The sequence below is a fragment of the Arachis hypogaea genome, chromosome 16 (assembly GCF_003086295.3).
Source record: "Arachis hypogaea cultivar Tifrunner chromosome 16, arahy.Tifrunner.gnm2.J5K5, whole genome shotgun sequence".
Taxonomy (NCBI): Eukaryota; Viridiplantae; Streptophyta; class Magnoliopsida; order Fabales; family Fabaceae; genus Arachis; species Arachis hypogaea.
Genome location: NC_092051.1, coordinates 84,903,005 through 84,922,242, shown reverse-complemented (window position 1 = coordinate 84,922,242; position 19,238 = coordinate 84,903,005). Strand labels below are relative to the sequence as shown.

Genomic DNA, 19,238 nt, shown 5'->3' with positions numbered 1-19,238 from the left:
CTGGACTTTACTATGAGTTTGTGTATTTTTCATGATTTCAGGTATTTTCTGGCTGAAATTGAGGGACTTGAGCAAAAATCAGATTCAGAGGTTGAAGAAGGACTGCAGATGCTGTTGGATTCTGACCTCCCTGCACTCAAAGTAGATTTTCTGGAGCTACAGAACTCCAAATGCCACGCTCTCAATTGCGTTAAAAAGTAGACATCCAGGGCTTTCCAGCAATATATAATAGTATATACTTTGCTCGAGTTTAGACGACGCAAACTGGCATTCAACGCCAGTTTCATGCTGTATTCTGGAGTTAAACGCCAAAAACAGGTTGCAAAAGGAGTTAAACGCCAGAAACAGGTTATAAACTGGCGTTCAACTCCAAGAGAAGCCTCTACATGTGTAAAGCTCAATGCTCAGCCCAAGCACACACCAAGTGGGCCGTGGATTTCTGCATCATTTACTCATTTCTGTAAACCATAGTAACTAGTTTAGCATAAATAGGACTTTTTACTATTGTATTTACATCTTCGGATCATTTTAGTCTTGGTGACTCCGGTTCTCCTCTGGGGCCGAGACCAATGAACTCCATTATCACTTATGTATTTTCAACGGTAGAGTTTCTACACACCATAGATTAAGGTGTGGAGCTCTGCTGTTCCTCATGAATTAATACAAAGTACTATCATTTTTCTATTCAATTCAAGCTTATTCTGATTCTAAGATATTCATTCGCACTTCAGTATGAATGTGATGATCGTGACAGTCATCATCATTCCCAACCTATGAACGCGTGCCTGACAACCACTTCCGTTCTACCTTAGATTGAATGAGTATCTCTGGGATTCCTTAATCAGAATCTTCGTGGTATAAGTTAGAATCCATGGACGGCCATTCTTGAGATCCGAAAAGTCTAAACCTTGTCTGTGGTATTCTGAGTAGGATCTGGGAAGGGATGGCTGTGACGAGCTTCAAACTCGCGAGTGCTGGGCGTAATGACAGATGCAAAAGGATCAATGGATCCTATTCCAGTATGATCGAGAACCGACAGATGATTAGCCATGCAGTGACAATACATTGGACCATTTTCACTGAGAGGACTTGATGCAGCCATTGACAATGGTGATGCCTAACATACAGCTTGCCATAGAAAGGAGTATGAATGATTGGATGAAGACAATAGGAAAGCAGAGGTTCAGGAGGAATGAACGCATCTCTATACGCTTATCTGAAATTCTCACCAATGAATTACATAAGTATCACTATCTTTATTTTATATTTTATTTATCTTTTAATTACTAAATATCCATAATCAATTGAATCCGGCTGACTGAGATTTACAAGGTGACTATAGCTTGCTTCAAGCCGACAATCTCCGTGGGATCGACCCTTACTCACGTAAGGTTTATTACTTGGACGACCCAGTGCACTTGCTAGTTAGTTGTGCGAAGTTGTGACAAAGAACTAAGATCATGAACATGCGTATTGAGTTTCTAGCACCGTTACCAAGGAATGGAACCGTCACGATTTCTGTGCACCATGTTTTTGGCGCCGTTGCCGGGGATTGTTCGAGTTTGGACAACTGACGGTTCATCTTGTTGCTCAGATTAGGTAATTTTATTTTATTTTTAAGCTTTTTTCTTATTTTCGAAATTTTCTTTTAATAAAATCATAAAACCAAAAATATTTTGTGTTTCTTGTTTGAGTCTAGAGTCAAGTTTTAAGTCTGGTATCAATTGCATCTTTTTAATTTTCTGAAAACTATTTTCGAAAATTTCATGCATTGCTTTTTTCATGATCTTCAAGTTGTTCTTGGCCAGTCTTCTTGTTTGATCTTCATATTTTCTTGTTTTGTGTGTTTTCTAGTTTTTCATATGCATTTTTAATTTGTTAGTGTCTAAAGTTTGAAAGTTTCTAAGTTTGGTGTCATGCATGTTCTTCTTTTCTTGAAAATTTTCAAAAATACATACTTGATGTTCATCATGATCTTCAAAGTGTTCTTGCATGTTTCCTTTGTTTTGATCCAAAATTTTTATGTCTTGAGTCTTTTTGATGTTTTTCTCTTTCCTTATTAAAATTAAAAAAAAATAAAAAAATATCTTTCCCTTATTCTCTCGTAAATTTTCGAAAATTTGAGTTGACTTTTTCAAAACTTTTTAAAATTTAGTTGTTTCTTATGAGTCAAATCAAATTTTCAATTTAAAAATTCTATCTTTTTCAAATCTTTTTCAAAAATCAAATCTTTTTTTTATTTTTCTTTTATAAATTTCGAAACTTTCAAAATTATTTTCAAAATCTTTTTTTTATTTTTATTTCAGATTTTCGAAATTAATGCTAACAATTAGTGATTGATTCAAAATTTTTAAGTTTGTTACTTGCCTAATAAGAAAGGTTCAATCTTTAAACTCTAGAATCATATCTTTTTAGTTTCTTGTTAGTCAAGTAATCAACTTTGATTTCAAAAATCAAATCTTTTCAAATTTCTTTTTTAAAATCTTTTTCAAATTAAGTTTCAATCAAATCTTTTTCAAAATCAATTTCAAAATCTTTTCTAACTTCTTATCTTTTCAAAATTAATTTTCAAATCTTTTTCATCTAATCCTATCCTTTTGTTTCAATCATATCTTTTTCAAAACTACCTAACTAATTCTCTCTCTCTAATTTTCGAAAATCACCTTCCCCTTTTTCTAAAATTTCCTTTTTAATGAACTATTTGTTTTAAATTTAATTTAATTTGATTTAATTTTCCTTGCTTAATTTTCAAATTTTTAATTTTAATTTTTAAACAAAAATACTTTTATTTTATTTTATCTAATTTTTGAAAATTCTTCTCCCTCACCTCCTTCTATTTATTTAATCATCTACTAACATCCCTTTTTCACCCAAGAATTCGAACCTACTCCTCACCCTTGTGTTTGGATTCTCCTTCTTCTATTCATATCTTCTTCTACTCACATAAAGGAATCTCTATATTGTGACATAGAGGATTCCATATTTTCTTTTCTGTTTTCTTCTTTTTCATATGAGCAGGAACAAGGATAAGAATATTCTTGTTGAGGCTGATCCTGAACCTGAAAGGACTCTGAAGAGGAAGCTAAGGGAAGCTAAAGCATAACTCTCTGGAGAAAATCTGACAGAAATTTTTGAAAAAGAAGGAGGCATGGCCGAAAATAATAACAATGCAAGGAAGATGCTTGGTGGCTTTACTGCACCTAATTCCAATTTACATGGAAGAAGCATCTCAATCCCTGCCATTGGAGCAAACAATTTTGAGTTGAAACCTCAACTAGTTTCTCTGATGCAACAGAATTGCAAGTTTTATGGACTTCCATCCGAAGATCCCTTTCAGTTCTTAACGGAATTCTTGCAGATCTGTGATACTGTTAAGACCAATGGGGTTGATCCCGAGGTCTACAGGCTTATGCTTTTCCCATTTGCTGTAAGAGACAGAGCTAGAATATGGTTGGACTCTCAACCTAAAGACAGCCTGAACTCTTGGGATAAGCTGGTCACGGCTTTCTTAGCCAAGTTCTTTCCTCCTCAAAAGCTTAGCAAGCTTAGAGTGGATGTTCAAACCTTCAGACAAAAGGAAGGTGAATCCCTCTATGAAGCTTGGGAGAGATACAAGGAACTGACCCAAAAGTGTCCTTCTGACATGCTTTCAGAATGGACCATCCTGGATATATTCTATGATGGTCTGTTTGAATTATCAAAGATGTCATTGGACCATTCTGCAGGTGGATCCATTTACCTAAAGAAAACGCCTGCAGAAGCTCAAGAACTCATTGACATGGTTGCAAATAACTAGTTCATGTACACTTCTGAAAGGAATCCTGTGAGTAATGGGACGCCTCAGAGGAAGGGAGTTCTTGAAATTGATACTCTGAATGCCATATTGGCTCATAATAAAATATTGACTCAGCAAGTCAATATGATCTCTCAGAGTCTGAATGGATTGAAGGAATCATCCAACAGTACTAAAGAGGCATCTTCTGAAGAAGAAGCTTATGATCCTGAAAGCCCTGCAATAGCAGAGGTGAATTACATGGGTGAACCCTATGGAAACACCTATAATCCCTCATGGAGAAATCATCCAAATTTCTCATGGAAGGATCAACAAAAGCCTCAACAAGGCTTTAATAATGGTGGAAGAAACAGGTTTAGCAATAGCAAGCCTTTTCCATCATCCACTCAGCAACAGACAGAGAATTCTGAGCAGAATCTATCTAGCTTAGCAAATATAGTCTCTGATCTATCTAAGGCCACTGTGAGTTTCATGAATGAAACAAGGTCCTCCATTAGAAATTTGGAGGCACAAGTGGGCTAGCTGAGTAAAAGAGCCACTGAAACTCCTCCTAGTACTCTCCCAAGCAATACAGAAGAGAATCCAAAGAGAGAGTGCAAGGCCATTGATTTGACCATCATGGCCGAACCTACAAGGGAAGAGGAGGACATGAATCCTAGTGAGGAAGACCTCCTGGGACGTCCAGTGACCAATAAGGAGTATCCCTTTGAGGAACCAAAGGAATCTGCGGCTCATCTAGAGACCATAGAGATTCCATTGAACCTCCTTCTGCCCTTCATGAGCTCTGATGAGTATTCTTCCTCTGAAGAGGATGAAGACATTACTGAAGAGCAAGTTGCTAAATACCTTGGTGCAATCATGAAGCTGAATGCCAAACTATTTGGTAATGAGACTTGGGAAGATGAACCTCCTTTGCTCACCAATGAACTAAATGCATTGGATAGGCAAAAATTACCTCAAAAGAAACAGGATCCAGGCAAATTCTTAATACCCTGTACCATAGGCACCATGACCCTTGAGAAGGCTCTGTGTGACCTGGAGTCAGGAATAAACTTAATGCCACTCTCTGCAATGGAGAAACTTGGGATCTTTGAGGTGCAAGCTGCCAGAATCTCATTAGAGATGGCAGACAACTCAAGAAAACAGGCTTATGAACAAGTAGAGGACGTGTTAGTAAAGGTTGAATGCCTTTACATCCCTGCTGATTTCATAATCCTAGACACTGGGAAGGAAGAGGATGAATCCATCATCCTTGGAAGACCCTTCCTAGCCACAGCAAGAGTTGTGATTGATGTAGACAAAGGAGAGTTGGTCCTTCAACTGAATGAGGACAACCTTGTGTTTAAGACTCAAGGATCTCCTTCTGTAACCATGGCGAGGAAGCATGAAAAGCTTCTCTCACTGCAGAGTCAACCAAAGCCCCATAGTCAAACTCTAAGTTTGGTGTTGGGAGGCCACAACTAAACTCTAAGTTTGGTGTTGAACCCCCACATTCAAATTCTAAGTTTGGTGTTGGGAGGTTCTAACCTTGCTCTGATTATCTGTGAGGCTCCATGAGAGCTCACTGTCAAGCTATTGACATTAACGAAGCGCTTATTGGGAGGCAACCCAATGTTATTTAATTATATCTATTTTATTTTTATTTTTATTTCGTGTTTTATTAGGTTGATGATCATGTGGAGTCACAAAAACTACTGAAAAATCAAAAACAGAATGAAAAACAACATTAAAAATAGCACACCCTGGAGGAGGATCATTCTGGCATTTAAACACCAGAAACAAGTATCTGTCTGGCGTTTAACGCCAGAAACAAGCACCAAGCTGGCGTTTAACGCCAGAAGCAAGCATCTACCTGGCGTTAAATGCCATAAACAGGCTACATTTGGGCGTTTAACGCCAGAAACAAGCAGCAGTCTGGCGTTAAACGCAAGGATTGCACAGCAAGGGCATTTTACACGCCTAATTGGAGCAGGGATATTAAGTCCTTGGCCCTACTGGATCTGTGGACCCCACAGGATCCTCTCAGGATCTGTAGACCCCACAGGATCCCCATCTACCCCACATCTTCTTCTATCCTCTTCACACCTTTTCATAACTCTCTTCCCCAAATAACTTCCACCAATCACCTCCATTACTCCTCCAAAACCATCATACAACCCACCTACACCCACCCACTCAAATTCAAACCATCACTCCTTCTTTTTCACACATCATAACCACCTAAAACCCTCCTTGGCCGAATACACCTTCTCCCTCCATCTCCTCCATTTTCTTCTTCTTCTACTACTTTCTTTCTTCTTTTGCTCGGGGACGAGCAAACCTTCTAAGTTTGGTGTGGTAAAAGCATTGCATTTTGTTTTTTTATAACCATTTATGACACCTAAGGCCAGAGAAACCTCTAGAAAGAGGAAAGGGAAGACAAAAGCTTCCACCTCTGAGTCATGGGAGATGGAGAGATTCATCTCAAAAGCTCATCACTAAGAAAAGGATGGAGCAAACAAGAGAGCCTACTTATGGACCTCAACAAGAGCATGAGGAAATTCCTCACCATGAAATCCCTGAGATACCTCAAGGGATGCACTTCCCTCCATAAAACTTTTGGGAGCAAACCAACACTTCCCTAGGAGAATTAAGCTCCAACATGGGACAACTAAGGATGGAGCACCAAGAGCACTCCATCATCCTCCATGAGATTAGAGAAGATCAAAGAGCTATGAGGGAGGAGCAACAAAGGTAAGGAAGAGACATAGAGGAGATCAAGAGCACCATTGGTTCTTTAAGAAGAGGAAGACGCCACCCTCACTAAGGTGGACCCGTTCTTTAATCTCCTTGTTCTTATTTTCCTGTTTTTCGTTTACCATGCTTTATGTTTATGTTTGTGTCTTATTACATGATCATTAGTATTAAGTTTCTATGCCTTAAAGTTATGAATGTCCTATGAATCCATCACATCTCTTAAAATGAAAAATGTTTTAATTACAAAAGAACAAGAAGTACATGGTTTCGAATTCATCCTTGAAACTAGTTTAATTATTTTGATGTGGTGACAATACTTTTTGTTTTCTAAATGAATGCTTGAACAGTTCATATGTCTTTTGAATTTATTGTTTATGAATGTTAAATATGTTGGCTTTTGAAAGAATGATGAAAAAGGAGACATGTTATCTGATAATCTGAAAAATCATAAAAATAATTCTTGAACCAAGAAAAAGTAGTGAATATAAAAGCTTGCAAAAAAAAAAGGGAGAAAAATGCAAAAAAAAAGGGGAAAAGAAAAAGCAAGCAGAAAAAGCCAATAGCCCTTAAAACCAAAAGGCAAGGGTAATAAAAAAGATCCAAGGCTTTGAGCATCAGTGGATAGGAGGGCCTAAAGGAATAAAATCCTGGCCTAAGCGGCTAAACCAAGCTGTCCCTAACCATGTGCTTGTGGCGTGAAGGTGTCAAGTGAAAACTTGAGACTGAGCGGTTAAAGTCGAGGTCCAAAGCAAAAAAAGAGTGTGCTCAAGAACCCTGGACACCTCTAATTGGGGACTTTAGCAAAGCTGAGTCACAATCTGAAAGGGTTCACCCAGTTATGTGTCTGTGGCATTTATGTATCTGGTGGTAATACTGGAAAACAAAGTGCTTAGGGCCATGGCCAAGACTCATAAAGTAGTTGTGTTCAAGAATCAACATACTGAACTAGGAGAATCAATAACACTTTCTGAACTCTGAGTTCCTATAGATGCCAATCATTCTGAACTTCAATGGATAAAGTGAGATGCCAAAACTATTCAAGAGGCAAAAAGCTACAAGTCCCGCTCATCTGATTGGAACTAAGTTTCATTGATATTTTGGAATTTATAGTATATTCTCTTCTTTTTATCCTATTTGATTTTCAGTTGCTTGGGGACAAGCAACAATTTAAGTTTGGTATTGTGATGAGCTGATAATTTATACGCTTTTTGGCATTGTTTTTACATAGTTTTTAGTATGATTTAATTAGTTTTGAGTATATTTTTATTAGTTTTAAATAAAAAATCACATTTCTGGACTTTACTATGAGTTTGTGTGTTTTTCTGTAATTTCAGGTATTTTTTGGCTGAAATTGAGGGACTTGAGCAAAAATCAGATTCAGAGGTTGAAGAAGGACTGCAGATGCTGTTGGATTCTGACCTCCCTGCACTCAAAGTGGATTTTCTGGAGCTACAGAAATTCAAATGGCACGCTCTCAATTGCGTTGGAAAGTAGACATCCAGGGCTTTCCAGAAATATATAATAGTCTATACTTTGCCCAAGTTTAGACGACGCAAACTGGCGTTCAACGCCAGTTCCATGCTGCATTCTGGAGTTAAACGCCAGAAATAGGTTGCAAAGTGGAGTTAAACGCCAGAAACAGGTTATAAACTGGCGTTCAACTCCAAGAGAAGCCTCTACACGTGTAAAGCTCAATGCTCAGCCCAAGCACACACCAAGTGGGCCCCGGAAGTTGATTTCTGCATCATTTACTCATTTCTGTAAACCCTAGTAACTAGTTTAGCATAAATAGGACTTTTTACTATTGTATTTACATCTTCGGATCATTTTAGTCTTGGTGACTCCCGTTCCCCTCTGGGGCCGAGACCAATGAACTCCATTATCACTTATGTATTTTCAACGGTAGAGTTTTTACACACCATAGATTAAGGTGTGGAGCTCTGCTGTTCCTCATGAATTAAGACAAAGTACTATCGTTTTTCTATTCAATTTAAGCTTATTCTGATTCTAAGATATTCATTTGCACTTCAATATGAATGTGATGATCGTGACAGTCATCATCATTCCCAACCTATGAATGCATGCCTGACAACCACTTCCCTTCTACCTTAGATTGAATGAGTATCTCTGGGATTCCTTAATCAGAATCTTCGTGGTATAAGTTAGAATCCATGGACGGACATTCTTGAGATCCGAAAAGTCTAAACCTTGTCTGTGGTATTCCGAGTAGGATCTGGGAAGGGATGGCTGCGACGAGCTTCAAACTCGTGAGTACTGGGCGTAGTGACAGATGCAAAGGGATCAATAGATCCTATTCCAGTATGATCAAGAACCGACAGATGATTAGCCATGCAGTGACAGTGCATTGGACCATTTTCACTGAGAGGACAGGATGTAGCCATTGACAACGGTGTTGCCTAACATACAGCTTGCCATAGAAAGAAGTATGAATGATTGGATGAAGACAATTGGAAAGCAGAGGTTCAGGAGGAACGAACGTACCTCTATACGCTTATCTGAAGTTCTCACCAATGAATTACATAAGTATCATTATCTTTATTTTATATTTTATTTATCTTTTAATTACTAAATCTCCATAATCAATTGAATCTGCCTGATTGAGATTTACAAGGTGACCATAGCTTGCTTCAAGCCGACAATCTCCGTGGGATCGACCCTTACTCACGTAAGGTTTATTACTTGGACGACCTAGTGCACTTGCTGGTTAGTTGTGCGAAGTTGTGACAAAGAACTAAGATCATGAACGTGCGTATTGAGTTTTTAGCGCCGTTACCAAGGAATGGAACCGTCACGATTTTTTCGCACCAATATCTCACTCAAACCTTCATAAAAGATATCTAGTTGGGTCCATTTGGAGAACATGTCCGGAGGGCATTGCCTAGTCAGTAGCTTGTATCTTTCCCAAGCTTCATAAAGAGTTTCACCCTCCTTCTTCCTAAAAGTCTGAACCTCCAACCTAAGCTTAGTCAGCTTCTTTGGTGGGAAAAATTTAGTAAGAAACTCAGTAACAACCTTGTCCCAAGTATCCAAACTCTCCTTTGGTTGGGAATCTAGCTGATGAGCGGATAATTTATACGCTTTTTGGCATTGTTTTTAGTATGTTTTTAGTAGGATCTAGTTACTTTTAGGGATGTTTTCATTAGTTTTTATGTTAAATTCACATTTCTGGAATTTACTATGAGTTTGTGTGTTTTTCTGTGATTTCAGGTATTTTCTGGCTGAAATTGAGGGACTTGAGCAAAAATCAGATTCAGAGGTTGAAAAAGGACTGCTGATGCTGTTGGATTCTGACCTCCCTGCACTCAAAGTGGATTTTCTGGAGCTACAGAACTCGACATGGCGCGCTTCCAATTGCGTTGGAAAGTAGACATCCAGGGCTTTCCAGCAATATATAATAGTCCATACTTTGGCCAAGAATTGACGATGTAAACTGGCGTTCAACGCCAGCCTTCTGCCCAAATCTGGCGTCCAGCGCCAGAAAAGGATCCAAAACCAGAGTTGAACGCCCAAACTGGCACAGAAACTGGCGTTCAACTCCACAAATGGCCTCTACACGTGCAACACTCAGGCTCAGCCCAAACACACACCAAGTGGGCCCAGGAAGTGGATTTATGCATCAATTACTTACTCATGTAAACCCTAGTAGCTAGTTTATTATAAATAGGACCTTTTACTAGTCTTTTAGACCATCTTTGGATTACCTTATGATCCTTTGATCACGTTTTAAGGGGGCTGGCCATCTCGGCCATGCCTGGATCTTCACTTATGTATTTTCATACGGTAGAGTTTCTACACTCCATAGATTAAGGTGTGGAGCTCTGCTGTTCCTCAAAGATTAATGCAAAGTACTACTGTTTTCTATTCAATTCTTCTTATTTCTCTTCTAAGATATCCATTCGCACCCAAGAACGTGATGAAGGTGATGATTATGTGTGACGCTCATCACCATCTCCCTTATGAACGCGTGCCTGACAAACACTTCTGTTCTACATGAAATAAGCTAGAATGAATATCTCTTAGATCTCTTAACCGGAATCTTCGTGGCGTAAGCTAGAATGATGGCGGCATTCAAGAGAATCCGGAAAGTCTAAACCTTGTCTGTGGTATTTCGAGTATGATTCAATGATTGAATGACTGTGACGAGCTTCAAACTCGCGAGTGCTGGGCGTTAGTGACAGACGCAAAAGGAGGGTGAATCCTATTCCAGCATGATCGGGAACCGACAGATGAATAGCCGTGCCGTGACAGGGTGCGTGAGCATATTATTCACTGAGAGGAGGGGATGTAGCCACTGACAACGGTGATGCCCTTGCATAAAGCCAGCCATGGAAAGGAGTAAGACTGATTGGATGAAGATAGCAGGAAAGCAGAGGTTCAGAGGAACGAAACGCATCTCCATTCGCTTATCTGAAATTCCTACCAATGATTTACATAAGTATCTCTATCCCTATTTCCTTATATAATATTCGAAAACACCATTATCACTTTATATCTGCCTGACTGAGATTTACAAGGTGACCATAGCTTGCTTCATACCAACAATCTCCGTGGGATTCGACCCTTACTCACGTAAGGTATTACTTGGACGACCCAGTGCACTTGCTGGTTAGTTGTATCGAAGTTGTGACAATTATGAATTAAGATCAAAGCACAAAGCTTTGGAGCCATTACCAGGGATTGTTCGAGCCTGGACATCACAATTTCGTGCACCAAGTTTTTGGCGCCGTTGCCGGGGATTGTTTGAGTTTGGACAACTGACGGTTCATCTTGTTGCTCAGATTGGGTAACTTTCTTTTCGTTTTCTTTTCAAAAATCTTCCAAAAATATTTTCAAAAAAAATTTTCTCTTTTGTTTTCGAAAAAAATAAAAATGTTTTCAAAAATTTATTCAAAATTTTTAAGAATGAATTCTAGTGTTTCATGAAGCATGTGAAGCCTGGCTGGCTGTAAAGCCATGTCTAAATTCATTTGGACTGAGGCTTGCAATTTGTTATCAAGAGCAAATTAGTTGTTTCTCATCCACCTGCTGCTGATCCATGATCACCTGCTGAAGCTTGGCTGGCCATTGGCCATGTCTAGTGTTTTGGACTGGAGCTTTCTTTGAAAGCTTGGCTGGCTAGTGAGCCATGTCTAATTCCTGGACTGAAGCTTTAGACTAACATGGCAAGATTCCTGGAATTCATGTTAAAAATTTTGGAATCCTTATTTTTCTTTTTCATATAATTTTCGAAAAAAAATCCAAAAAAATTAGAAAATCATAAAAATAAAAAATATTTTTGTTTCTTGTTTGAGTCTTGAGTCATATCATAAGTTTGGTGTCACTTGCATATGCATCTTGCATTTTTCGAAAATTCATGCATTCATAGTGTTCTTCATGATCTTCAAGTTGTTCTTGGTAAGTCTTCTTGTATGATCTTGATGATTTTTTGTTTTGTGTCTTTTCATGTTTATCATATGCATTCTTGAATTCTTGGTGCCTAAGCATTAAAGAATTCTAAGTTTGGTGTCTTGCATGTTTTCTTTGCATTAAAAATTTTTCAAAATTATGTTCTTGATGTTCATCTTGACATTCATAGTGTTCTTGGTGTTCATCTTGACATTCATAGCATTCTTGCATGCATTCATTGTTTTGATCCAAAAATTTCATGCATTGCATAATTTTCATGTTTTTCATAAAAATTCAAAAATCAAAAAAATTATCTTTCCCTTTTTCTCTCATCAAATTCGAAATTTGGATTGACTTTTTCAAAAATTTTTAAAATCAAATTGTTTCTTATGAGTCAAATCAAATTTTCAATTTGAAAATCTTATCTTTTTCAAAAATCAAATCTTTTTCAAAATTCTTAGTTATTTTCGAAAATTCCAAAAATATTTTTCAAAAATCTTTTTCTTATTTTTGTATCAAATTTTCGAAAATAACATAATCAATTAATGTGTTGATTCAAAAATTTGAAGTTTGTTACTTGCTTGTTAAGAAAGATTCAAACTTTAAGTTCTAGAATCATATCTTGTGATTTCTTATGAATCAAGCCATTAATTGAGATTTTAAAAATCAAATCTTTTTCAAAAACTAATTTTAATCATATCTTTTCAAAAATATCTTCTTATCTTATCTTTTTCAAAAATATCTTTTCAAAATATCTTTTCTAACTTCCTAACTTCTTATCTTTTCAAAATTTGTTTCAACTAACTAACTAACTTTTCGTTTGTTTCTTAACTTTTTCAAAACTACCTAACTAACTCTCTCTCTCTAATTTTCGAAAATATCTTCCCTCTTTTTCAAAAATTTCTTTTTAATTAACTAATTATTTTTATTTTTAATTTTAAAAAAAAAATTTCGAAAAAAAATACTAACAATTTTCAAAAACCATTTTCGAAAATCACTAACTCCTTTTCAAAAAATAATTTTCGAAAATTATCCCTCCCCATCTCATTCTATTTATTCATTCATATCCTAACATCTCATCTCACATCTCTTCCATCCGTACAGTTGCGTTTCTTCCTTTATATCACATTCTTTGTCTCCCCCTCTTTTCTTCCACTCACAAAGGGATCCCTATACTGTGGTATAAAGGATCTCTATTATTATTATTATTTTTCTGTGCCTTCTTCTTTGTCATATGAGCAGGAGCAAGGACAAGAACATTCTTGTGGAAGCAGATCCAGAACCTGAAAGGACTCTGAAGAGAAAATTAAGAGAAGCTAAAATACAACAATCCAGAGATAACCTTTCAGAAATTTTCGAACAGGAGAAGGAGATGGCAGCCGAAAATAATAATAATGCAAGGAGAATGCTTGGTGACTTTACTGCACCTAATTCCAATTTACATGGAAGAAGCATCTCCATTCCTGCCATTGGAGCAAACAACTTTGAGCTGAAACCTCAATTAGTTTCTTTGATGCAGCATAATTGCAAGTTTTATGGACTTCCATCTGAAGATCCTTTTCAGTTCTTAACTGAATTCTTGCAGATATGTGATACTGTTAAGACTAATGGAGTAGATCCTGAAGTCTACAGGCTCATGCTTTTCCCTTTTGCTGTAAGAGACAGAGCTAGATTATGGTTGGATTCTCAACCTAAAGACAGCCTGAACTCTTGGGATAAGCTGGTCACGGCTTTCTTAGCCAAGTACTTTCCTCCTCAAAAGCTGAGCAAGCTTAGAGCTGATGTTCAAACCTTCAGACAGAAAGAAGGTGAATCCCTCTATGAAGCTTGGGAAAGATACAAACAGTTGACCAAAAAGTGTCCTTCTGACATGCTTTCAGAATGGACCATCCTGGATATATTCTATGATGGTTAATCTGAGCTATCAAAGATGTCACTGGACACTTCTGCAGGTGGATCCATTCACCTAAAGAAAACGCTTGCAGAAGCTCAAGAACTCATTGACATGGTTGCTAATAACCAGTTCATGTACACTTCTGAAAGGAATCCTGTGAATAATGGGACGCCTATGAAGAAGGGAGTTCTTGAGGTTGATACTCTGAATGCCATATTGGCTCAGAATAAAATATTGACTCAGCAAGTCAATATGATCTCTCAGAGTCTGCATGGAATGCAAGCTGCATCCAACAGTACTCAAGAGGCTTCTTCTGAAGAAGAAGCTTATGATCCTGAGAACCCTGCAATAGCAGAGGTAAATTACTTAGGTGAACCTTATGGAAACACCTATAACTCAACATGGAGAAATCATCCAAATTTCTCATGGAAGGATCAAAAGCCTCAACAAGGTTTTAATAATGGTGGAAGAAACAGGTTTAGCAATAGCAAGCCTTTTCCATCATCAACTCAGCAACAGACAGAGAACTCTGAACAAAAGGCTTCTAATTTAGCAAATCTAGTCTCTGATCTATCTAAGGCCACTGTAAGTTTCATGAATGAAACAAGGTCTTCCATTAGAAATCTGGAAGCACAAGTGGGCCAGCTGAGTAAAAGGATCACTGAAATCCCTCCTAGTACTCTCCCAAGCAATACAGAAGAGAACCCAAAAGGAGAGTGCAAGGCCATTGACATAAGCGCCATGGCCGAACCTCTGAGGAGAGGAGAGGACGTGAATCCCAAGGAGGAAGACCTCCTGGGACGTCCAGTGATCAATAAGGAGCTTCCCTCTGAGGAACCAAAGGACTCTGAGGCTCATCTAGAGACCATAGAGATTCCATTGAACCTCCTTATACCTTTCTTGAGCTCTGATGAGTATTCCTCTTCTGAAGATAATGAGGATGTTACTGAAGAGCAAACTGCCAAGTTTCTTGGTGCAATCATGAAGCTGAATGCCAAATTATTTGGCATTGATACATGGGAAGTTTAACCTCCCTTGTTCATCAATGAACTAAGTGATCTGGATCAACTGACATTGCCTCAGAAGAGACAGGATCCTGGAAAGTTCATAATACCCTATACCATAGGCACCATGATCTTTAAGGCTCTATGTGACCTTGGTTCAGGAATAAACCTCATGCCCCTCTCTGTAATAGAGAAACTGGGAATCTATGGGGTGCAAGCTGCTAAAATCTCATTAGAGATGGCAGACAGCTCAAGAAAACAGGCTTATGGACAAGTAGAAGATGTATTAGTAAAGGTTGAAGGCCTTTACATCCCTGCTGATTTCATAGTCCTGGATACTGGACAGGAAGAGGATGAATCCATCATCCTAGGAAGACCTTTCCTGGCCACAGCAAGAGCTGTGATTGATGTTGACAGAGGTGAAATAGTCCTTCAATGGAATGAGAACTCCCTTGTATTCAAAACTCAAGGATCTCCCTCTGCAACCATGGAGAGGAAGCTTGAAAAGCTTCTCTCAAAGCAGAGTCAACCAGAGCCCCCACAGTCAAACTCTAAGTTTGGTGTTGAACTCCCATATCCAAACTCTAAGTTTGGTGTTGGAGAGTCTCAACAAAGCTCTGCACATCTGTGAGGCTCCATGAGAGCCCACTGTCAAGCTATTGACATTAAAGAAGCGCTTGTTGGGAGGCAACCCAATGTTTATCTAATTCTTATTTTTATTGTTTTTCATGTTTTCTTAGGTTCATGATCATGTGGAGTCACAAAATAAATATAAAAATTGAAAACGGAATCAAAAACAGCAGAAGAAAAATCACACCCTGGAGGAGCATCTGTCTGGCGTTCAGCGCCAGAACAGAGCATGGTTCTGGCGTTGAACGCCCAAAATGGGCATCTTCTGGGCGCTGAACGCCAGAACAGGCATGGTTCTGGCGTTCAACGCCAGAAATGGCACACAGATGGGCGTTGAATGCCCAAAATGGCCACCAACCTGGCGCTGAACGCCCAGAGTTGGATACAAAGGCATTTTTACATGCCTAATGGGTGCAGGGATGTAAATCCTTGAACACCTCAGGATCTGTGGACCCCACAGGATCCACTCAGGATCTGTGGACCCCACAGGATCCACTCAGGATCTGTGGACCCCACAGGATCCCCACCTACCACCACTCACTTCTTCTCACCACTCTCTTTCACACAACCCCACAAACACTCTTCCCTAAAAACCCCTCACCAATCACCTCAATCTCTCTTCCCCACTAAAACCTTCACCACTCACATCCATCTCCTCTTCCCCATAAACCTACCTCATAAACTCCACCTACCTTCAAAATTCAAAACCAATTTCCCACCCAAACCCACCCATATGGCCGAACCTTAACCCCCCTCCCTTCCCTATATAAAGACCTCCATTCTTCATCAAATTCACACAACACACCCCTCTACACTCCTCTTGGCCAAAACCACATCTCCCTCTCCCTCTCCACATTTCTTCTTCTTCTTCTTCTATTCTTTTGTTTATTGCTCGAGGGCGAGCAATATTCTAAGTTTGGTGTGGTAAAAGCATAGCTTTTTTGTTTTTCCATTACCATTGATGGCATCTAAGACCGGAGAATCCTCTAGAAGAGGGAAAAGGAAGACAAAAGCTTCCACATCCGAGTCATGGGAGATGGAAAGATTCATCTCTAAAGCCCATCAAGACCACTTCTATGATGTTGTGGCCAAGAAGAAGGTGATCCCTGAGGTCCCTTTTAAACTCAAAAGAAATGAGTATCCGGAGATCCGACATGAAATTCAAAGAAGAGGTTGGGAAGTTCTAACAAATCCCATCCAACAAGTCGGCATCCTAATGGTTCAAGAGTTCTATGCTAATGCATGGATCACCAAGAACCATGATCAAAGTAAGAACCCGGACCCAAAGAACTATGTTACAATGGTTCGGGGGAAATACTTAGATTTTAGTCCGGAGAATGTGAGGTTGGCGTTCAACTTGCCATACATGGAAGAGAACGCACGCCCCTACACAAGGAGAGTCAACTTTGATCAAAGGTTGGACCAAGTCCTTATGGACATATGTGTAGAAGGAGCTCAATGGAAGATTGACTCCAAAGGCAAGCCGGTTCAACTAAGAAGATTGGACCTCAAGCCTATAGCTAGAGGATGGTTGGAGTTTATTCAATGCTCAATCATTCCCACTAGCAACCGGTCTGAAGTCACTATAGACCGGGCCATCATGATCCATAGCATCATGATTGGAGAAGAGGTGGAAGTTCATGAGATTATACCTCAAGAACTCTACAAGGTGGCTGACAAGTCCTCCACCATGGCAAGGTTAGCCTTTCCTCACCTCATTTGCCACCTATGCAATTCAGCTGGGATTGACATAGAGGGAGATATCCTCATTAAAGAGGACAAGCCCATCACTAAGAAAAAGATGGAGCAAGCAAGAGAGCCCAGTCATGGAGCTCAAGAGGCGCAAGAAGCTCATTTCCATGAGATCCCTGAGATGCCTCAAATGCACTTTCCTCCACAAAATTATTGGGAGCAAATCAACACCTCCCTGGGAGAATTAAGTTCCAATATGGGACAACTAAGGGTGGAACATCAAGAGCACTCCATCATGCTCCATGAAATAAGAGAAGATCAAAAAGCAATGAGGGAGGGGCAACAAAGACAAGGAAGAGACATAGAAGAGCTCAAGGACATCATTGGTTCCTCAAGAAGGAAACGCCACCATCACTAAGGTGGATTCATTCCTTGTTCTTCTTTCTTTTGTTTTTCGTTTTCTATGTTATGTGCTTATCTATGTTTGTGTCTTCATTACATGATCATTAGTAGTTAGTAACTTTGTCTTAAAGATATGAATGTCCTATGAATCCATCACCTCTCTTAAATGAAAAATGTTTTAATTCAAAAGAACAAGAAGTACATGAGTTTCGAATTCATCCTTGAACTTAGTTTAATTATATTGATGTGGTGACAATGCTTCTTGTTTTCTGAATGTATGCTTGAACAGTGCATATGTCTTTTGAAATTGCTGTTTAAGAATGTTAAATATGTTGGCTCTTGAAAGAATGATGACTAGGAGACATGTTATTTGATAATCTGAAAAAATCATAAAAACGATTCTTGAAGCAAGAAAAAGCAGCAAAGAACAAAGCTTGCAGAAAAAAAAAAGGGGGACGAAAAAAAAAAATAGAAAAAAAAATAATAAAGAAAAAGAAAAAGAAAAACAAAGCAGAAAAAGCCAATAACCCTTAAAACCAAAAGGCAAGGGCAAATAAAAAAGGGATCCCAAGGCTTTGAGCATCAGTGGATAGGAGGGCCTAAAGGAATAAAATCCTGGTCTAAGCGGCTAAACCAAGCTGTCCCTAACCATGTGCTTGTGGCATGTAAGTGTCAAGTGAAAACTTGAGACTGAGCGGTTAAAGTCAAGGTCCAAAGCAAAAACAAAGAGTGTGCTTAAGAACCCCGGACACCTCTAATTGGGGACTTTAGCAAAGCTGAGTCACAATCTGAAAAGGTTCACCCAATTATGTGTCTGTGGCATTTATGTATCCGGTGGTAATACTGGAAAACAAAGTGCTTAGGGCCACGGCCAAGACTCATAAAGAAGCTGTGTTCAAGAATCATCATACTGAACTAGGAGAGTCAATAACACTATTCGAAATCTGAAGTTCCTATAGATGCCAATCATTCTGAACCTCAATGGATAAAGTGAGATGCCAAAACTATTCAAGAGGCAAAAAGCTATAAGTCCCGCTCTTTTGATTGGAGCTACATTTCATTGATAGTTTGGAATTTATAGTATATTCTCTTCTTTTTATCCTATTTGATTTTTAGTTGCTTGAGGACAAGCAACAATTTAAGTTTGGTGTTGTGATGAGCGGATAATTTATACGCTTTTTGGCATTGTTTTTAGTATGTTTTTAGTAGGATCTAGTTACTTTTAGGGATGTTTTCATTAGTTTTTATGTTAAATTCACATTTCTGGACTTTACTATGAGTTTGTGTGTTTTTCTGTGATTTCAGGTATTTTCTGGCTGAAATTGAGGGACTTGAGCAAAAATCAGATTCAGAGGTTGAAGAAGGACTGCTGATGCTGTTGGATTCTGACCTCCCTGCACTCAAAGTGGATTTTCTGGAGCTACAGAACTCAAAATGGCGCGCGTCCAATTGCGTTGGAAAGTAGACATCCAGGGCTTTCCAGCAATATATAATAGTCCATACTTTGGCCAAGAATTGACGACGTAAACTGGTGTTCAACGCCAGCCTTCTGCCCAAATCTGGCGTCCAGCGCCAGAAAAGGATCCAAAACCAGAGTTGAACGCCCAAACTGGCACAGAAACTGGCGTTCAACTCCACAAATGGCCTCTGCACGTGCAACACTCAGGCTCAGCCCAAACAC

The 19,238-nt window shown here is 38.8% G+C and overlaps 2 non-coding genes across 2 annotated transcripts; both read right to left on the bottom strand.

The window, feature by feature from the left end:
- Positions 1-3,541: 3,541 nt before the first annotated feature.
- LOC112760465 (small nucleolar RNA R71) lies at positions 3,542-3,649 on the bottom strand. Its single transcript, XR_003180903.1, has one exon. It is a non-coding gene; the product is annotated as a small nucleolar RNA R71 (small nucleolar RNA).
- Positions 3,650-13,703: 10,054 nt separating this feature from the next.
- On the bottom strand, positions 13,704-13,811 carry LOC112760970 (small nucleolar RNA R71). The gene has a single exon (XR_003181382.1). It is a non-coding gene; the product is annotated as a small nucleolar RNA R71 (small nucleolar RNA).
- Positions 13,812-19,238: the final 5,427 nt, after the last annotated feature.